The 19,303-nt window shown below is 38.2% G+C and overlaps 1 protein-coding gene across 5 annotated transcripts in view; it reads left to right on the top strand.

Annotated features, from left to right (window-relative positions):
- The window catches only part of LOC105478430 (R3H domain and coiled-coil containing 1 like), a 102,715-nt gene that overhangs the window by 21,328 nt on the left and 62,084 nt on the right, over positions 1 to 19,303 (top strand). For 4 of the 5 annotated variants that reach the window (XM_011735716.3, XM_011735718.2, XM_071069337.1 and 1 more), the window contains exon 2: positions 6,438 to 6,546. The gene's annotated coding sequence lies outside the window, so the exon portion shown is untranslated. Of the gene's footprint in view, positions 1 to 1,000; positions 2,437 to 6,437; positions 6,547 to 19,303 lie in introns of those variants that run through there. The other variant, XM_011735719.2, reaches the window with a different exon arrangement.

Here is a 19,303-nt window from a genome sequence, read left to right as displayed (position 1 = left end):
CTTGTTAGACTTCTGCTTTGTCCCCAGTGTTCTGAAGCTTCGCAATGATGTGCTTTGGTGTGGGTCTGTGTTTATTTTTATCTACTGTCCTGGGTGTTTGTGGGTACCTTTCAATGTAGAACAGTTGGCATTTTTCTGGGACCTGGTGTATGGAATGGGGGTGGGGCAGTAAGTTTTAGGTTCAATATGCTTACTTAATCACCCAGTTTTAAAGACCTCTGCACTTCCAGTCAGCCCTTGATCTACAGATGGTCTATTCTACATTTTAGAGATAATCCCAAACTTTTTTTCACAGAGGAGGAGGGATCTCAGGATCGCTCCTTTCACCCAGTGCCCTCCCTGCGTTTCACTTCCAGTTCCAGAGTTGGTATGGCCAGTCCCTGACTCATGAGGATTTCTGACTGTAAATTGGGTTGAGTGGCAACTTTCTCTACTGCTGGTTTGGAATTTGGCTTTTTAAGTTCTGCTACACATTGAGCATTCATCAATACATCAATAACTTCCAAAGTTTTGTTACTTTTTTTTCTCTTCTCCGCTGTCTATCCTTGTGGATTTATGTTTTAAGACAAAACAAATTGACTTATTTCAGTAGAATTTTTGGAGAGAAGCAAAATTATATGCATATGTGCATTCCATTCTCTTAACAGAAAAACAGCTATAAGACTAACTGCAATATTCTTTTTTTTTTTTGAGACGGAGTCTTGCTCTGTCACCTAGGCTGGAGTGCAGTGGCGCGATCTTGGCTCACTGCAAGCTCCGCCTCCCGAGTTCATGCTATTCTCCTGCCTCAGCCTCCGGAGTAGCTGGGATTACAGATGTGCGCCACCACACCCGGCTAATTTTTTGTATTTTTAGTAGAGATGAGGTTTCACCGTGTTAGCCAGGATGGTCTTGATCTCCTGACCTCATGATCTGCCCGCCTCGGCCTCCCAAAGTGCTGGGATTACAGGTGTGAGCCACCACTCCCGGCCCTAACTGCAATATTCTTATGTGAAATAATATTACAGTAGCATTACATGATTATTATATTTCTGATATGTGAAAGGTAGAGTAACAGAATATGTTGCTCAAATGCAGTAACACTAAACATAGGTCTGCAGAGAGGGCACTGCTACAGAGACTAGTCATACCTTCCTTGATTGTGAGCTATTCCTTTAATTTCTAAAAATCATCATTGGAAAACCCACAAAAATGTTACATCTGTATTATAGGAAAACTAGAATACAGTGATAAACCTGAAGAATAAAATAAGAGTCACTTTAATTACACTACCCAGAGCTGCCCACTATTAACAGATTAGTGTATATATTTTTTTAGTCTTTGTTTATGCATTTGCCTATGTATTTATGGACATATGTTTAAATGGGGCATACTATATGTATTATTTTGTTCCTTCCCCCATTTTTTCCAACCATGAAAGTATATGGCTCTTGAGTCGAAAATTTTTTTGCACAGAATCCTAGAGATTATATTCTCATTAACAACATCTAACTCCCATTTGCTTGATTGTACATTATGTGCCAAGCACTGTGCTGACTGACATCTTTGTTTTTCTGTTTAATTTATGTTGACATTATTTCAGACCACAGAAAAATTCCAAGAGTGGTATAGAGAGTTCACCCAAATACCCCAAATGTTAACATTTTACTATATTCCCTTTATTATTTCTCTCTCGTGAGAGTAAAATGTAGACCTTACTCCCTTTTATACCTAAATAGTTAAGTGTGCACTTTCTAAAAAACAAGGACATTCTTTTATATAAGCCACAGTATAGTTGTCAAAATCAGGAAATTAACATTGATTTAATGTTAATTATGTAACCTACAGACTTACTCAGATTTTACCCATTGGCCCATTGTACTTTATAGCAAAAGAAAATTCCAGGTCATGAGAGTGCATTTAGTTGTCATATCTCTAGTTTCCTTTAATCTGGTGCAGTTTCTGTTTTTTTCATGACATTGACTTTTTTTTTTTTTTTTTTGGAGATAGCGTCTTACTGTTGCCCAGGCTGGAATGCAGTGGTGTGATCATGGCTTCCTGCAGCCTTGAACTCCCGGACTCAAGCAATCCTCCTGCCTCAGCCTCCTGAGTAGCTGGCACTACAGGTGCCCACCACCACACCTGGTTAATTTTTTATTTTTTGTAGAGACAGATTCTCCCCGTGTTGCCCAGGCTGGTCTTGAACTCCTGGGCTCAAGTGATCCTCTTGCCTGAGCCTTCCAAAAAGTGTTGGGATTACAAGTGTGAGCCACTGCATCCAGCCGACATTGATATTTCTGAAGAGTGCAAGACAGTTATTTTGTAGAACATGTACAGTTTGGGTTCATCTGATGTTTTTTCATGATTGGATTAAGGTTATTCATTTTTGGCAGGAGTACCACAAAGGATCGTTATGCTTTTGCATCGTATCAGGAGGCACAAGATGTTCAAATACTGGTAATATGATTTTGGATCACTTGATTGTTACTGTTTTTCCTTTTGTAATTTTTTTGTGGTAAAATACACATCATTTATTTTTATGTTTTGACAATTTTTAAGTGTATAGCTTAGTGGCATTATATTCTCTTTGTAATTCACATTCACAGTACCTTTAAATAATTTTAAAGTATTTTGTGAAAAAATACATACTTGGTAAATATCTTGTCACTATTTGAACTTTCACTCACTAATTTTAGTATCCATTTGTTGTAAACATCTTGTTACTCCTTGAACTTTTGCTCACTAATTTTAGTATCCGTTGGTGATTTCTGCCTAATTTTCATAATGGTTCTTGAGTGGTGATATTCTAATTCCATTATTCCTTCTACGCTTATTTATAATAGTACTTTATTTTGACACTGTCCCTGACGTGGCCAGTGGGAGCCCCTTCAGTTCTTTTGACACACCCTGTCATTCTTGGAGCACGTATTCTAGGCTCATCTTGCACTTTCCCAGCCCCAGCCTTGGAATAAGGAATTTCTTCTCGAAGCCCTGATTCCTTTTAATAATGACTTTAAAAGCCACAGTCTGGACTCTAGATGTCCTGGTTGTGATTGTTATTGCTTCTAGGCCTTCTCAGCTGACATCTAGGAAATAGGTGTGTGTGAGAGGAGAGAGTGTGTGTGTTTGTGTGTATGTGTGCACACACTAGTGTATCTTTATTAAAAGCAGTGAGTTTATACAGGTACCTCAGATTCTGACCCAACACTACAGGGTTTATTCTGTCCTTTCCTCATTCCATATTTGTAGCTCTGATTTCCAACAATGAGAAATTACTCATATTTTTGCTTATTGGTTCAATTCTAAAATGCAAGAAAATAGTTTAAGAATTATTAACTCATACCACCATTTAAAAGACACCTCGTAAGTAGAATTCAATGTTTGTTTATAGTGTTTTTCCTTTAGCCTAGGGTCATGTAGTCTAAATCTGTACTGTGTAATAATACGGTAGCTACTAGCCACATGAATAGAGATGTGTTACAAGTATAAAATGTACATTGGATTTGAAAACTTACTACAAATAAATATGAAATATCTCACTGGTATTTTAATAATAGTTTATGTTGATTATGTGTTGAAATATTTTAAGTGTATTAGATAAAATATATTAATAAAATTAATTTCACTTTAATGTGACTACTAGAAAATGTTAAATTACGTATGTGGCTCCGTTATATTTCTATTAGAATGTGCTGATATAAAAACCATGTTCAAAAGTTACTTGGATTAATTTTCCTTCTCTAACATTCTTTCCCTCCTCCCTGGGGTTATGTTATTCATTTGAAATACAGTGTACTTCGTTTATTTCTATTTGTATTCTGTCTTTTTCACTTGATCCTAATTGATCTTATTTATTCTTCAGTATGTGAAACATCAGCATGTTTCCAAAAACAGAACTCTACAAAGATGTTTATACTCAGGGCACTATCACCCGTTCCTTCTGTCCTTCTCTAACCTGTCCTCTGCAGGTTACCAGTCTAATAATTCCCCCAGTTATCCTTCATGCATTTTTTTCCCCTCAGGATTGAGGATATAGATGCACATTTTCTTATTTTTCTTTCATTCTTACACAAAAGGTAGGATACTATAAATACTCTTTTGTACTCTTATGTTCTTTCTAATATTTTGAATTTACAAAAAGTACTGCAACCTTGTCCATATATATTTTGGTATGTTGGAGGTGTATTTTGGAGTAAATTTTCAAAATGGAATGGTTGGGCCAGAAGTTAAAAGCATATGTAGTTTTCTTAAATATTGCTAAATCCCTTTCTGCAGAGGTTATATGATTTTGAATTCCCATCAGCAGTGTATAAGAGGGTTAGTTTCCCCACAACCTCATCATCAGAGTGTGTTGGTGTGCTTTTTAATTTTTGCTAACTTGATAGGTAAGAAATAGTATCTCAGTATAGTTTTAATGTTTGTTTCTCTTGTTATCAGTGAAGTTGAACATCTTTTTATATGTTTAAGTGTCATTTTTTATCTTTTTGTTTGAAATATATATCTTCATTTTTCCATCAGGTTTTTGGTCTCCTCCCCTTTCTCAATTGTTGGGAGTTTTTAAATATGAGGAATAGTAGCTCTTTACTGGTGATGTATGTTACAAATATTTTCTCCCAGTTTGTAGTGTTTGTGCGTGGGTATGAATGTTTAGACCTTTATGTAGTCCAGTTTTTGAGTTTTTTGTTTTATCTGAATTTTGGATTAAAATTAGAGGCTTTCCTTGGACCTACGGTAAATAATTCACCAATGTTTTCTTCTAGTACTTCTGTGGTTTTAGTTGTTAATTTGGATCTTTGATCCATTTGGAGGTATGGTTTCTTTAAAAATGAATAAAAAGACCAATTTTGCGCCAGTGTTCTTTGATATGCTACCTTTATCATATATGAAATTTCTATTTGGTTTATTTCTGGACTTTCTATTTTCTATACCATTATCACACTTTCAGTTATAAAGGCTTGATAGTATATCAAGGGCTAGCTTTTTAAATTTTTAGTGTTTTCCTGACTACTCTTGCATGTTTATTTTTCTGTTGAACTTTAGTATCAGCTTGTCTGTCTCAATAAAAAAGCTTGCAGGTTATTTTATTGGGGTTATGTTAAATTTATAAGTTAACATATGGAAAACTGACTTTTTAGTGCTGTTGTTTCGTGCTGAGATTTCTGTCCAAGAACAAAGAATATCTTTCCATTTGTTCAGATCTACTTATGTATCTTTCAGGAACGTTTTAAAGTTTTCTTTACATTTAACTCCTTGATAAATTCTCCACTTTTTTTTCAGCTCAGTAATATATCTTATAGATCTTTCTTTTGTATATCTACATAGTTTTCTACAGTGTGGATGCACCATAATTTATTTAACCTGGCTGATATGGGTGGACATTAAAGTTGTTTAAAATTTTTCACTATTGCAAACAGTTCTGGAATAAGTAAGTATCCTTGGAGAAGTCTAGTTACTTCCTTATGATAAATTTATCAGAGGAGAATTGCCTCGTCAAAGGTCTTTTGACACATAAAAGTTTCTGAAACATATTGCTAACAGCTTTCCATATTAATAAAATGTATACTTCCACTAACACTGTGTTTGAGCCCTATTCTGTTGACATTCAGCAAAACAGAACCTTATTGCTCTTTTTTAATATTTGCCAGTTTGATAGCAAAACAAAGTATGTTTATATTGCATTTCTTTGCTAACTGATGAGTTTTATTTTTTATCCATCTACCATTCAGCTGACCAGCATATACTCGTTGAGTATCCACCATGTTCCATAAGCTATCCCATGTATTAAAACTGTAATAATGACTAGAAGTTGAACATCTGTATGTATCTCTCTCTCTCTCTGTGTGTGTGTGTGTGTGTGTGTGTGTGTGTGTGTGTGTGTTTGAGATAGGATCTCGTTCTGTCACCCAGGTTGGAGTGCAGTGGTGCCATCACAGCTCACTGCAGCCTTGACCTGCTGGGCTCAAGCCATGTTCCCACGTCAGCCTCTTGAGTAGCTGGGAGTACAGGTGCATGCTACCATGCTTGGCTGATTTTTATATTTTTTGTAGAGATGGAGTTTTGCCATGTTGTCAAGGCTAGTGTCGAAATCCTGAGCTCAAGTGGTCTGCCTGCCTTGGTGTCCCACAGTGCTGGGATTATAGTCATGAGCCACCATGCCTGGCGTCTTTTTGTGATTTTTATTATTTTGTGTCTTATGTCTTTTTTTTTGGTGACAGTTAGTAGACTTTCCTGTCCTCAGGTCTGAGAATGACAAAAGATGGCATTTCCTTATTCTGTTTGGTTGATGAGCTTCTAAAAAGTGCTTTTGTATGTGTGTCTTCATTGCACATTCTGTGGCACGTCACTGTGTTAAATGCAGACTTACAAAATGAGTTAATGAAAGTTAAGTGGCTAGACAGGTGTCAAAGAAATAACTGTATATTTTTATAAAAATAACTTTTATTATTACTGTTTTTCAGGTGAGGCTGCTGTCTGTCAGAAAGGAACTTTTATACAGTTTGCCTTCAGAGACAGTCTATCTGCATGTTGTAGAGTTTTATTATTAAGAAAATAAATGTTACTTATATGGTAAGTTGCCTTTACTTATGCATATTTTATAGAAATACTGTCTGTTTACTCTAAAGATTTGTTTGTATTTTGTTTCTTCAGTGTCATTTTATTTTGTAACTGTCATGTAAAACAAGTTTGAAAATGGCAGTTTCCTGAAAGGTGTAGGGTCTTTTGAAGATTTTCTTCTGTTTACTATCTGTCTTAATTTTGTTGTTTGTAGTAGAGAGGAGAACAAGGGCTGTTTAAATATTGGGATTAGTTTTCAAAGTTGGATCACTAGCTTTGGTCTGTCTCTTTCCACTGTAACAGCTGAGAATTAACATCCTTCTTGTCAAGCCCTGGCTTCACTATAATTCATATAGTGAGCAGCAAAGATGCAGTGTTATTTTAAGGGTTTGATTAACTGATTCAGGAAGAATAGGTGGTCATTTAAATAGTAAAGTATAAAACAGAATGAATAATGTTATTAAATAACTTAGAAATGAAAAAAGATAACTGATTTTAATTTTTAAATATTACCCTATAGGTATTTGTTGTCAGTTAAAAAATTTTTTTTTCAAGGAAAATTTAGTAAGTTGATATGACCTGCTGTTTTGTGAGAGGTTTTCTTACTCACATCCTCTGATGATCTTTTGAGTATATTCCAACTTCTGACTCTCCTGTATGGCCAGTGACAATGGGCCAGCCGATGCGTAGGGTGATAGCTTTAGTGGTAACCAGAGGGTTGGTCACAGCAACTGTCAGAAGATAAATATACTCATGTGCTGCTGACGCACGTTGCAAAAATTGGATGGAAAGTATGACATGATACTGGTGATTTGCCGAATTTTCTCTCAAATAGTTTTGTGCAGCTAAACACAGTAAGAAATACATGTTGATGTTGAGAGCTGAGTTCAAACAAAGTAGTCTCAAATAGAATCCAGGGATGAGGAGCTATAGGCACTGAAAAAAGAGAGGAACAATATTATCCTTAGATTTGTTTTTTCTTAGTCTTTTTGCTTTTGTTAGCGTCAGAAAACTGTCTTAGGTATTTCTGGATGTTTTGCATGGCTCATGTGAGTAGAAACATAGGATTTCATTGTACATGACTGAAAAGGCCTGCATCTCAGAGCAAATCAAAGTGAGTTTTAATCTTGGTTGTTTGAAATCTCCTTGTACCTGTCTTATTAGGAGTATTATTTTTTTTTTTTAAGAAGGAACTAATTTGCAGCTGGCTATAAAGAGTGACATTGTGTCTGGGAAAATGCTGTACTAACACACTGTGCTGTCCCACAAGAGTACTTCTCAAGTCCCCAAACGCAGTGCTGACAATCTGTGACAGCCTGTGAATTGTTGGGCAGCAGTTGGGGAAGATGGACAGCAGGGTGAGGTGGTTGTGTGTAAGTTAGAGGAGGTGGGGAGGGGAAGAAGTGAGAGAAGAGCAGAGCAGCTTCTAAGTTTTGTGGGCAATTTGAATGGAAGGTGTTTTGGTTGTTGTGTTCTGCTAATACAGCTGTGAAATAAACAGCTAGAGGGTGGGGTGGAAATAGTGTATTTCACCTTTCCTTTCAAGGTATTATTGATTCTGTCATCAAAACTGTAAGGTTGCCTGGGCATGGCAGCTCACCCCCGTAATCCCAGCACTTTGGGAGGCCCAGCTGGGCAGATCACTTGAGTTCAGGAGTTCGAGACCAGCCTGGCCAGCACAGGGAAACCCCATCTCTACTATAAATATAAAAAATTAGCTGGGCATGGTGGTGTACGCCTGTAATCCCAGCTATTCTGGAGGCTGAGGCGTGAGAATTGTTTGAGCCAGGCAGGCGGAAGTTGCAGTGAGCTGAGATTGCGCCAGTGCACTTCCAGCCTGGGCGACCGAATGAGACTCTGTCTCAAAAAATCAAATAACAAAAAACCCTGTAAGGTTCTGTGTTGTATTGATGAGAGTATGGGTTGGATGGAATTAAAACTTTTGAGGAGACTAGAAATATCACATCATACCAGGAAATGAAACTATAAAGGTAAGGGTAATGGGGATAGGGCTTATCTTTTCCAGGAATTATTATAGTAGTAGTAAGGCCAGTTACCATATCTAGATCCACAATGGCTAGGCCTTTATCTCAGACAGATGTACAGCTTGTTATTTATTTATTTATTTGATTGATTTGATACATATACTATCAGCTGTTACTGTTTCTATAGCAAGCATTGTCAGACATCAGAGACAGAAATTTCTGGATATTATTTGGATTGTGGAGTAGAATTTAATGTGGGCAAGTTATGGTTCAGTTCTTTCTTTCAGTATGAGAGTAGTTATACAAAGTAAATAGCTTTGCTACAATGAACCTTTGGCTGTAGCCAGACTAATATTGGGGACTGAATGTGTTCCCCTTAAACTCATATGTTGAAATCTAGTCCCCAGTGTCATGGTGTTGGACATGGGGCCTTCAGGGTGTAATTTAGTCATGAAGGTGGAGCCCTCATGAATGAGATGACTTCCCTTATAGGAAGAAGTCAGGGACCAGGTGCTGTGGCTCACGCCTGTAATCCCAACACTTTGGGAGGCCAAGGCAGGTGGCTCACCTGAGGTCAGGAGTTCGAAACCAGCCTGACCAGCATGGTGAAATCCTATCTCTATTACATACAAAAAATTAGCCGGCATGGTGGCACATGCCTGTAATCCCAACTGCTTCAGAAGCTGAGGCAGGAGAATCACTTAAACCTGGAGGTAGAGCTAAGATTGCACCATTGCATTCCAGTCTGGGCAACAACAGCGAAAACTCTGTCTCAAAAAACAAACAAACAAACAAGCAAACCAAGAAGAAGCCAGGGAGCTAGCTTGCTCTGTTTCTGCTATATGAGAATACAATGGGAAATCAACCTACTACAACCTGGAAGAGGGCCTGCTCCAGAACCAGGCCATGCTGGCACCCTGATCTTGAACTTCTAGCTATTAGAATTGTGAAAAATTTTTGTTGTTTTTAAGCCACCCGGTCTATGGTACTTTGTTATAGCAGCCTGAACTAAGACAACCAGTTTCTATGAGTCTCCAAAATAACACTTTCCGACTTTTTGCCTCTTCACATGTTGAGTGTGTTCTTTCCACTTGTAATGTCTCCCCTCAGTTCTGTGTCTGAATATCTGCTTCTAAAGGCCTAGCCTCAGTTCCACCCACTTTATGACATTTTCCTCACCCATTCCAAGCCCTTAGTGATATTTTTCTCCTCTGGTTTCTATCATTTACTTTTATTTGGCAGTTAGAGACATATAGTCCCTTAAAACAACATGAAAACGATCTTTTCAATTAGGTAGAGAGACGTCTTAAGGGGAAGCTTCATTTTTACTCTCTCGGCTCACTGCAACCTCTGCCTCCTGGGTTCAAGCGATTCTCCTGCCTCAGCCTCCCGAGTAGCTGGGACTACAGGTGCGTGCCACCATGCCCGGCTAATTTTTTGTATTTTTAGTAGAGATGGGGTTTCACCGTGTTAACCAGGATGGTCTCAATCTCCTGACCTCCTGATCTGCCCACCTCAGCCTCCCAAAGTGCTGGGATTACAGGCGTGAGCCACCGTGCCTGGCCCGTACTTTATAATTTCTACTACCCCAACAGTGATGTCAATACAATATGTGCACTTAATAAATATTTGATGGTAAAAAAAAAAATGCCATTGCCTATTGTTAGCTTTTACCCATCTTTAACAATTATCTTTCTCTTTGTATCATAAGAATACTAGATAAGAATTGAGTTTAAATACCTGAGCCATGTTCGTTCAGGAGGTGATTCTTCTTTGAAAGCCTTCTGTAGCCCTGTGTACAGGCGTTCTGTTCCTTAAAGTAACGTTGCTTTGACGGTGTTACTGTATTGTAATTATCTGTTATTCTTGAAACTCTAATTAATAAACTTTGAAACTGCATAGAAGAGAAACTCTTAAATTTATTAACTTGCTAATGCTTTCTTTGTCTGAAAGTTGCTTTTGGTTTCTCAGTTTCTCACCAGGCACATTTCACACTTGCTGGTATAGCTCCAAGGAGGGAGGTGATAGATACGGAGCTGTAGCTATGTCTCTAACAGACAGACTCTACCTCATTTATAATTATTCATTTTTGTCATTATTGTGATTTGGTATTTTAAAAATTAAACTATTCTGTGCTATGCATTTTTACAAACATACATACAAAGTAAAGAGCTTTGCTACAATGAACCTTTGGTTGTAGCCAGACTAGTATTCTGTGCTGTGCATTTTTACCCCAACATAATTTTTAGAAGGTATATGTTTTAGTCTAGTGCAGTAGTTAGGTGCAGGGACTTTGAAATCCAATCCAGGGACTTTGAAGTCCTGTCCAACACTTGGAAACTGTGTGATCTTAAGTAACTTAAGTTTCAGATTTCTCATCTGTAAAGTTGGGATAATAATGCTACCTCTTAGTATTGTAGTTGGGATCAAATGAGATAATATATATGACACTTAGCTGAGATTGAGTCTGGTGGCCTCCACTTTCAAAATTTACCCAGTGGTTTATTAGCTTTACTCTGTGAATCTTAAAGAGGAAAAAAAAAAATCAAGTTTAATGCATGTCAAGGTTGAGGTAAAGCCCCCAAAGCCTTATCCATTTGAGCTCCTTTATTGTCAACTATAGGATGTCAGTTAAACCCAGAATAGACCCAGGAGAGGAACTAATTTCAAGTAACTGTAGAAACAGACCAACCTCCAGATGTGTAATGAGGGAAAGAAGTTTTAAGAGGGAGTTTTTTTCTTTTCTCCCTGCCCCCTACCACCAGTTACATATGCAGAGTAGGAAGCAAACTTTTCTCTCTACCTTTCTATTACATATCATATTGCTGTTCAGTATATTAAAGCTTTTTATCTGACTGCCTTTTGAGGTGGTCAATAATAGGTGCTAACATTAAACTTGGAGCAGTTAAATTGGTGAGTTGTGGGGTTACCTTGTCAGTGGAGTGTGAAAAAGACTAAGCTGCGGACTGTTTCCCAGCCTATAAAGCGTGAAATCAGTTGGTGCTGATGCATGGCGACTATAGCCAGTGGAGTATAAAATACGCTGGGGGCATGAATTGTGTTATGTTGTGAGAAAGACCTTTTTGTGCCAGTTTATTTATGTATTTTGGGACCTCCAAGATCCTACTGGAATCATGTATCTTGTATCTTTTGTTGTCTTGATACTCAGTGTTTTCATGAAATGTTTCTTCCAGTTGTGCAAGCTGTATACTTTGTCCAGCTGCAGGCAGAGAGGCAGAGGCAATAAATACAAATGTCCAGGGCAGACTAATATTAAAATACTGTATTATATTCTGTTTAAGATTGCATCTGAAAATACCATCTGCAGTTGGTATTTGATATACAGGTTTCTTCTGTTTTAGACTCAAGATTTGAAAGTATACTCTGCCTTCTACTTTGAGCTTCTGCTAGTGTGAGAACTGTGTTACCAGTTTCACTGGTTGGTGGTCCCATGTTGAAATGTGCCTCTGGAGAAGGGACATAGAGAAGGACAGCATTTTCAAATGCTTGGAGGAGTTGGTAGGAATAAGTATAGAGATTATTCTTATGGGGAATAGAAGAGAGGGTGTTCCTCTCCTGACACCTGGTGAGGTTCTTTACCATATGGCTTTGAGGGTGAGGCAAGGTGAATGAGGAAGTTTCAGAGACAATAGTGAATTATTGTCAGCCTTTTTAAGTCTGGAAGGTTATTGGAAATAGGCATACTATGAAAGCATTAAAGGTCTTTCATTCTTATCTTACTTGGTTTTCTCTTTTTACGGCAGCAGTCTTTGAACTCTTTTTGGTTGCTTTGCAGTTACATGGATTCTAAGCAAATTGTGAATATTTATGAAACTAATGCATCATTGTGAGACCATTCTGCTGAGTATCAGGCAGTCTAATATAGTAGTTAAGTGCAGAGACTTTGAAATCCCAACCAACACTTAGAAGTTGTGTGATCTTTAGTTATTTAAGCTTCAGATTTCTCATATATAAAATTGGGTTAATCATAGCTATCTCGTAGTACTATAGTTGGAACCAAATGAGATAATGAATATGCAATGTTTACCACAGTCCCTGTCACATAGTAAGCACTCAGTAAATGGTAGCTGATTATTATTCTTTCTCTTCCTCTGCTACTACTAATGGCACTACTCTACCACTACTTCACTTTTGCTTGTAGGGCCTAAACTGTAATGAAACAGAAAACACAATTAGACATGGTTCATTGCGGCAGATTTGGAAAAATATGTCATTGTTCTCTTGGGCATGGCTTAATAGTTCTTTCTTAACTAAGTAGAAACTATAAAAAGACTTTTTATTTAAAATGAAAGATAAGAATCTTTGTCTTGGTTTAAGATAGCTTTGCAAATGAGTCTAAAAAACTGTTTTTTCTAAAATGTATTTGCTTAATGCAAATAAATCAGCCTTTATATGAGCTTTGGGAATATATAAAATAACAGTTCAAAGAATTGTCATTCCTTATTACTCATCTAACATAACCTTTTTTTTTTTTTTTTTCCCAGAGTGAGTGCCTTTTTGGGGAATTGTTTGAAGTTTTTTTCTTGTGCCAAGATAGTCACGGTAGAAGTCTTGTCCAGTGTATGAGGCACATTTTTGAGGGAATGGGATGGAAAAATCACCCCAATCATTTATCCTTGATGGTAATGAGCATTAGTGTGGATAATATATTTGGATTTGATGTGCATTATGTGATTATTTTTTCAGCACAATTAACTTCCTATATCCTGAGCATATACTTGGTGGAAAACTGATAATACAGCTATAATAGTGGTAAAACTGCTAGTTTAGTTGATAGACAATCTGGGTTCTAGTCTTAGTTACTACCACTCAAATAGTCTTAGATAAATCCCTCAACCAGATGGTTTTCAAAGGCTCTTTTCAGCTATAAGCTTTTTGTCCGTTTGTTTTGAGACTGGGTCTTGCTCCGTCACCCAGGCTGGAGTATAGTGACACAATCATAGTTCACTGCGCCCTCAAATTCATGGGCTCAAGCAGTCTCCCTGCCTCAGGCTTCCAAGTAGTGAGGGTTACAAATATGCGCTACCGTTCTCAGCTAATTTTCTATCTTATTTTAATTTTTTAGAGACAGTCTTGCTGTGTTGCCCAGGCTGGTCTTGAACTCCTGACCTCAGGCAGTACTCCCACCTCGGCTTCCCAGAGTGCTGGGATTGCCTGCGTGAGCCACTGTGCCTGGCTTCAGCTGTAAGATTTGAAGATGGGTATGGAGGTAGCTTAGAAACTGAGAAATGTAGTAGTGACACATTTTGGCCACCAGAGGGTGAAGTCCAGTCATTGAAATTGTGCTCTGTATTTGACCAGAATGTGGCGTTCTTGGAAATGAAGAGGACACATTGCTCCTCTGTTCATTTATGTTAAGTCATAGAGCCTCTTGTTGTCTGATTCTACTTGCATTTATTATCTTTCTGCTTTTTTCTTCTCAAAACTTTGTGGGTAGGACTGGGGCAGATATTAAAGAAAGGAGAAGAAAGGAATAGACATATCTAATTGTCAAGTAGTCATCCAATTTTGTTCTATAAAATAATGAATGGCTTTCAGATGACCTATGGGCAGCCTCGATGGGAAGCACAATAGTATAGGTCACCACACTTAATTATTTGTGGCCATCTTCCTTCCCCAAAACACACAGGCACGCACACAACACTTAACCCTCGTTGCCTTCACTCTTTCTGAAATTCCAAGGGTGAAAACAGAATGTCTGAGAAATATAGCAGAATGAGCACAGCCCTTATAATTGTAACCAAGGTTCCAGTCTTGCATTGCCACTTAATATCTATGTAACCACGGACATTACAATTTTGAATTCCAGTATCTTTATCTGAAAAACTAGGATGTTGAATTCTGACCTATACAATCCCTTTCAGTAAGTCTAATTCTAAGGCTCTGTAAAAATTCTTTAATGTTTATTTGAAGGGCAGTGCTATTCTTAATACAACACTTTAATAAAGTAGTATCTTTAACAATAGCATGTTCTTTTTTGATAGAAACAGAGCTGTAGATGTTGTTAAGGCTTAAATATTAAAGTATCAAGTAAACTACCATAACACCAAGTAGAAAGACAGTTACTACTCCACCGTGGCGTTTTTTTAGCCGCATAAACAAATACAAACTAATTTTCTGTGAATGTAGGCTCAGGATGGCAGTGGTTCATTCAAGAGGGGCCAAGACTAGGGGGAGCCAGGCCAAGCTGTTCGGGTATAGTTAATAGTGAGACATTTTGAGAAGTCGTCATTTGGGGATAAGTAAGCTTAGCAAAAGAGGGCATGTAGGTTCTGGGAACCTATGTCATGAAGCTGGAGTCAGAATCTATTTCTTCCAGCCACACCAGTGGAAATAACTTTGACACAATATTCAATTATACAAGTCCAAGTTGCTGTCTGAGAGCTCAGGATGATAAGATGGAAGGAACAAGGAAAGGCATGGTAGTCTAAATACCCAGACAAGCTGAGATGAGTGTCTAGAATGTGACAGAGCAAATGGACTCAGAAGTGTGCTTGTGAAAGCAGGCAAGGATTAGTACTTACTACGATATGTACACAAGAGAGTAGAAGCCAGTCAAGCTGATTGGGTAGAAACAACATTTTAGGATTATGTTCAAAAGATAATTTTAGTCTGTCCTGGTTTTAATCACTATCCTTGGTGTTGGTAGAGAAGGTCTATTTGGTATGTCTAAGGCTCTACACATGTTTGAGGCTAGTGATTATATCATTGACAAACTCTAGGTTGTTTGATGGTTCTAATAGCTTTATACTCCACGGGATATACACATATTCACAGATCTGTTCACTACTGCAGAGTTCATTTCACAGAAATGAACTGGCTAGTAAAAAATTTGGCAGACAAACTAGCTTTTCGGGAAGCTGCTAGGAATGGAGCCCAGCTGTTCCCTTTGGGCTTGAGCTGTTGGAATTCATTGGGTTAGCAGCTAGAAAGAACGAAACTGTAACATTTTTAGTTTGGTTCATGACAGCAAAGCTGAGGTGTTAGGATTTCTGTTCTAGAGGTTTACACTTGCAAGTAACTTAACTTGATTGTGTGTCTTAATATTACTGGGCTTCTGACCGCTGAAATATGGCTTGGATCGATGGTGGTTTGGAGAAGGTAGAAAGAGGGCTATCCATCATCCAGAGGCTCCATAGAAGCTGGCTGATAATGCTGCTTTCACCAGGCAGCCATCTGTCCATCCATCCATCAGTAGGATGAAATGAGATTTAGCGGAACAGGCAGCCGTAACTCTGAGCTACTTTCTAACCAACAATTGCAGCCCTGGCCTGAGTCTGACCACAAAGCACAGCACTGGGGTTTGGCGGGATGTGGCAGCAAGTGCAGCCTCCTTCCCGTCACTGCCAGCCTAGAATGTATTCAGTATGAGGCTGTAGCCCAAGCTTACTTCCCATACACAATTTGAGTAAACTTGGGATGACAAGTAGACAGAAATAGTCTTTCAGCTCCAGACTATTTTACAGGTTGAGCAGAGCCTTTTGGTGGGGAATATTTTTGCTTAACACTTGGGGTACTTCTAGTAATTCTGTCATTGTGGTACTTAGGGATGAGGTAAAGGTAATTTACTGATTTCATTTTATATAAATTCTTGTTTTTCTTCATAAATACAAATTTTTACCTAGATTGTTAGGTTGCAAAAATGGCATTTTCATTCTCTCATTTCTCTCTACTCTCTTTGGTGGTGCTAATATGAAAGGCAAGAAAACGTAGATGGGGAAATGGGTAAAAAATTCGAAGCAAGAAACTGATGATCCCTAAAATGGACAATTAGGCTCTGAATAATTGGTTGTGTACCATGTCTTCTCTGGTTCTTTTGCAGGAACATTGAGCCTTCCGAGAGAGCTTCTTAGTATAGCTCTGTGCTCATGTTGCCTGTCCTGGTACCATCCCTAGTCATGGCCAGCTTCCTTGACTGCTTTCTCACACTGGTCACTTTAGACCTCAGCTCCTGCTCTTTGTTCTGAAACCTTGCTTTTCACTTCAGATTGGGGGAAGGGTAGAGGGAGCCTAATGTACCGGAGATGCTTCGGAAATGAGAGCCTTGGATGAATTCCTGGGCCTATTGATCCACCGGCAGTTTATGCATCCTGACATTCATAATCTCAGTAGGCTGCTGATGTTCCTGATTAATGGGCCCAGGGGCTGTCCATCCGTCACTTCACATTAATTACTGAAGAGGTGTTTTTCCAGTGATTTACCTGACAGCGGGCTGTGATAAATACCCCGAAGCAGAGTGGGCAGTGATTAATCACAGGGCCACACCCCTCCCCCTACTCTTTTTTCCCCCTAACCACAGGTTAGCATTGGGACCTGACCAAAGAGTGCCCCCTCCTCATAAGCTATCTATCTCCATAATTGCTTGTGGATGCGTATTTATTGGGGCATGGGGCCTGGCAGATAGCATTCTAGAACTTGTGCCAAAGATGATGAAAAATAAATCTTCCCAATAGGAAGAGTAACTAACATGTTTTTACATGGGGCAGAGAAGTGTCTGTGAGCTGCCTGTATGTTGCTTTTTAAGAAATCTGATAGGAATATTGCCTACCTACTATGCATGCACTCAATACTGCAATGGTTGCTTTTTGAGCTTTAAAAAGAGGAGATAGAACAACTTTTGTGTTTGCTATACTTGTAGTATATTCAGGGAGAATATGTGAACAAATATGAGAAATTAGAGAACATTTCAAAGTACTAATATAATATTGGGAGAATTGGACTATAACTTCAGGATTCTATTTCTTACTTTGTGGCCTTAGAAAGTGAAATTTAGGGCCGGGCGCAGTGGCTCAAGCCTGTAATCCCAGCACTTTGGGAGGCCGAGGTGGGCGGATCACAAGGTCAGGAGATCGAGACCACAGTGAAACCCCGTCTCTACTAAAAATACAAAAAATTAGCCGGGCGCGGTGGCGGGCGCCTGTAGTCCCAGCTACTCAGGAGGCTGAGGCAGGAGAATGGCGGGAACCCGGGAGGCGGAGCTTGCAGTGAGCCGAGATCGCGCCACTGCACTCCAGCCTGGGCAACAGCGTGAGACTCCGTCTCAAAAAAAAAAAAAAAAAAAAAAGAAAGTGAAATTTAGTTAACTATTTAATTAATGTTTTTCATGTGTCAGACACTGTATTCAACTCTGGAGATATGAAGATGAATGTGATACAGCTGAGATCTCAGGGAACAGTGTAGTGCCCCTTGCCTCAGTTTCTCAAAGTACAAAATAAACTTCCAGGAAGTTATCAAGTTAATTTTAAATTAGTATAAGATCTAAAGTAATTTAAAATCAGTTCTTACATTAATTTTTCTGTGAATATTTATTGTATTCCCAGGGATAAAAGAAGCGTATGAAAGATACTATCTGCCCTCAAGAAACTTATAGAGTGTGAGATAGCATTCATAAATGAAACAGTTGAATAAGAATATAAAGTAGTATATAATGAGAGTGATATAACGACAATGAGGTATCTCAGTTTAAACACAACTCATTTAGGAGGGCATTACACATTATCAAGGAGGGCATTCAGAAGTTGGAAGGAGCAGACAATGAGGCCATCCTGCCTAGAATGGAGACTTTGTGTCTGAGAATGATAGCTACATTATTGAAATAGTAGATTGACACCAAATCATGGAAAATCTTGAATGCAAGGTAAGCTTAGTTTTTATTTGTATGCTTTGGTGGTGAATCTAAGGTTTTGAGTGAGAAAGTTTGGAAAAAAATGTATTTTAGAAAAAATTCTTACATATTGATGTTCCTAATGTTATTTGGAATTGCCAAATTACCTCGGCATTCTTGGAGCCCTCTTTTCCTCTATGGTTCAAAATAAAACCGTTCAAATTAAAAATATAGTTTTGTATATGTGCCTGATTGCAGTGCAAAGGATTTTGTAGTTTGGTTGTATATGGAGGAGATGATAGAGTTGACAGTCAAAGGAGACCAAGGTTCTCATTGTTAACACGTGCAAAGTTGAGTAAGTCAATTAAGTTTTAAGTAATGACTGCAGAATTAAATTGGGAAAGACTATAGCCTCAAGATTTAAGAAAGAAACCATCAGTCTTACAGATAACTTCATTAAGGCTATACTGATTATTCACTGGCTACTAGATAGGCATATTTTAAAGCCAAGAGTCAGAAATTAAAGGGTCAGTGCTGTCAGCTATATTTTGGCAGGAATTTTAAAGAGGTGTCATTTTTTTCATTAAAAAACTTAAGATTATATATGGCAAACTTCACCTTTGGTGGAGTACATTTTGTGAATTTTGACAAACATACAGTTGTGTAACTCCCACACAATTAAAATGCAGAGAAAGCAGTTCCATCAATCCAAAAAATTCCCTTGTCACTTTATAGTCAGCCCCTTACCTGATCCCAAGCTTCTGGCAACCAGTGGTATGTTTGCTGTCTCTACAGTTTTGTATTTTCCAGGATGTTGTGTAACTGGAATTGTATTTCTCTAATGATAAATGATTTTTAACATCTTTTTTGCCATCCTTATATCTTCTTTGATGAAGTATTCTTAAATTATTTTGTTGTTTTTTTGACACTGAGTTTTGAGATTCTGGATGAAAGTTCCTTATCAGATGTGATTTGCAAATTTTCTCGCAGTTTGTGGCTTTTTACAATTCTCTTACATGTTTTTGAAGAGCAGAAGTTTGAATTTCGATGAAGTCGAGTTTATTGATTTAACACTGATAGGTGGGAATTGAACAATGAGATCACTTGGACACAGGAAGGGGAACATCACACACCGGGGCCTATTGTGGGGTCAGGGGAG

Source organism: Macaca nemestrina, chromosome 9, assembly GCF_043159975.1.
Source record: "Macaca nemestrina isolate mMacNem1 chromosome 9, mMacNem.hap1, whole genome shotgun sequence".
NCBI classification, from domain to species: Eukaryota; Metazoa; Chordata; class Mammalia; order Primates; family Cercopithecidae; genus Macaca; species Macaca nemestrina.
The sequence above is the reverse complement of the archived record's forward strand: the minus strand, read 5'-3'. Positions and strand labels throughout refer to the sequence as shown.